Below are 2,804 nucleotides of genomic sequence, written 5' to 3'. Positions count from 1 at the left end.
ATTTAAAAAAGAGCTTAAACATCATCTTTCAAGAAATTGTCAAATAAAGCTACCTTGATAATCTAGAACCAGAGGGTAAAACATAAATTGAAAGAATCCATCAATCACCTTCTCAAAGAGATCCCTAAAGGAAAACTCCTAGGAGTATTGTAACCCAGAGTCCCCAGGTCAAGGAGAAAATATTGCAAGCGGCCAGAAAGAAACAATTCAAGTATTACAGAAACACAACGATGATAACACAAGATTTAGCAGCTTCTGCATTGAGTGATCATAGGGCTTGAAAGATGATATTCCAGAGGTCAAAGGAACCAGGAATAAAACCAAGAATCACCTACACAGCAAAATTGAGTATAATACTTCAGGGGAGAAATGGACATTCAATGAAATAGAGGACTTTCAAGTATTCTTGATAAAAAGACCAGAGATGAATAGAAAATTTTACTTTCAAATACAAGACCCAAGAAAAGTCTGAAAAGGTAAACTGGAAAGAGAAATCATAAGGGAATTATTAAAGTTTAACTGTTTACATTCCTACATGGAAAGATGATATTTGTAATTCATGAGACTTTTCTCAGTTTTAGGGTAGTTGGAGGGTGAGTTGAATGTGAAGGGATGATTTAAAAATATATAAAATTAAAGGTTGAGAGAGGAATGTACCAGGACAAGAAGAAAGGGAGAAGTAGAATGGACTAAATTATCCCATAAAATAGGCAAGGAAAAGCTTTTTATAGTAGAGGGGAAGAGGGGATAGGTGAGAGGGAATAAGGAAACCTTACTCTCACTGGATTTTGTTAAAGGAGAGAATAACATATACACTCAATTGTGTTTGGAAATCTATCTTACCCTACAGGAAAGTACGGGGAAGGGGATAGGGAGGGGATGACAGAAGGGAGGGCAGATTGGAGGAGGGGTAATCCAAAGCAAACACTTTTGAGGAGGGACAGGGTTAAAGGAGAGAATAGAATAAATGGACAGGATAAGATGGAGGGAAATATAGTTAGTCTTTCACAACATGACTATTATGGAAGTGTTTTGCATGACTACACATTTATCACCTATATTGAATTGCTTGCCTTATCACTGAGGGGGGGAGGAGGGGAGAGACTTTGGAACTCAAAGTTTTAAAAATGAATTTTGAAAATTGTTTTTACATGCAACTGGTAAATTATGTACAGGCAATGGGGTATAGAAGTCTACCTTGACCTCCAGGAAAATAGAAGGGAATAGGATAAATGAAGGGGGAGGGGAGCATGAGAGAAGGGAGGGCATATTGGGAGAAGGGGTAATCAGAATGCATGCTGTTTGGGGTTGGGGGATAGGAAAAATGAGAAGAAAATGTAAAACTCAAAATATTGTTGACGTCAGTGTTCAAAACTAAAAATTAATTAATATAAAATCTGGATCAAAAAATTATTGTGGGTGTGGAATATATTTGCTCAGTATTTTTGCAAAATATTTAAATACCATTAAATAGATTTAAAAAACTAATATAGATTGTGGATTAAACAAGTGAATGTTGACTGAAGAATTTGGAAGGGGCATGGATTACATTAATGAGAGAGACACAGAGACAGACACAGAGACAGACACAGAGAGAGAGACAGAGAGAGAAAGACAGAGAGAGAGACAGAGACAGAGAGAGACAGAGAGACAGAGACAGAGAGACAGAGATAGAGAGAAACTGCTTTCTTTTTCTATCTACCATAGTAGTGGGATAAGTTGTTCTTTGCTGCTACCCCTGAAGAGCATATGCTGGCAAGCATGAATGAGCTCCTGAGAGCTTAAATGAGCTGCAGTTGGACTGTGGGAGAAGCACTTGGCTCCTTCCCAAAAGGTGGAAAGGAACAATTCACCACTGGGCTTTCAGAATGTTTCTCAAGGCTCCTTCTGGCTTTTCCATTGTCAGCACATGGTCAGAGAGTTTTCCATGTCCTAGTAGAAATATTCAGGAGCAAGCCATGAACAGTATCAGTTCAGAGAAGTAAAAAAAATTATTTTCACTGCCCCAACAATAGTCAATGTACTGAGAGCCAGTGGAAACCCTTAAGGTAGCCCTGCCCATTGAGCATGCTGCTGCACCTAAACACCCAGTGTTCAGATCTCTCAAGGGCATGTTTCCCTTTCCTGTGGTCTGTCTAAAGCACAAAATCTCATGGAGTCTTTCCTCATTGATAGTATCTGATCTGTCCATTATATTGCCCCAAATAAGGATTGGCACATTGGACATGATTTCATTTGTCATTAATGCATTGGGTTAAGCCTTGGTTTCCATTACACAAAGATGATCTGTACAGTTCACTAGTAATACAATCCCATTAATAACTTCAAAATAATTGTTTGTTTGTTTGTTTGTTTTTCTCCAAACTCAGAGTACTTGCTCAAGTCCATCAAGATGCAGGGTGGTAAAAGTCATTCCTGTAATTTTCAGAATTTCAGACATTAGATGTAATTTTGGAACATGTTCTCCCAATCTGTCATCTCTGATCATATTATGCCTGCATTGTCCAAACTCAAGAACACAAGTTTCCCAAATTTCCTGTAGAGTCCTAAAAACTGCAGGACACTGTTGAAGCCATTATTAATCCACTCAAAGATGAACGACATTATCGTAGCTTAATCTCTGGCAGCCTGGAGCTTGTGGGGAGGTGGCTCCAGCTTCAGTGGCTCTGAGCTTCCCTCACCTGGGCCAATAACAGCACCAATGGTGTTATGGGAATGGGAATCTGAAGATCTTTGCTGCCCCTAGACCCTTTGAGAGGCTTAGGTGAGTCTGAGAATCTTCCCTGATTTGAGAATATGCTCTG

At 39.0% G+C, this 2,804-nt stretch overlaps 1 pseudogene; it reads right to left on the bottom strand.

The window, feature by feature from the left end:
* Window positions 1-2,015: 2,015 nt before the first annotated feature.
* On the bottom strand, window positions 2,016-2,604 carry LOC138175275 (small COPII coat GTPase SAR1A pseudogene; annotated as a pseudogene).
* Between the last annotated feature and the right edge of the window lie 200 nt (window positions 2,605-2,804).

This window comes from Petaurus breviceps, unplaced genomic scaffold (genome assembly GCF_028583685.1).
Source record: "Petaurus breviceps papuanus isolate PSGF00001 unplaced genomic scaffold, PetGlider_PUasm1.0 77, whole genome shotgun sequence".
Taxonomy (NCBI): Eukaryota; Metazoa; Chordata; class Mammalia; order Diprotodontia; family Petauridae; genus Petaurus; species Petaurus breviceps.
The sequence above is the reverse complement of the archived record's forward strand: the minus strand, read 5'-3'. Positions and strand labels throughout refer to the sequence as shown.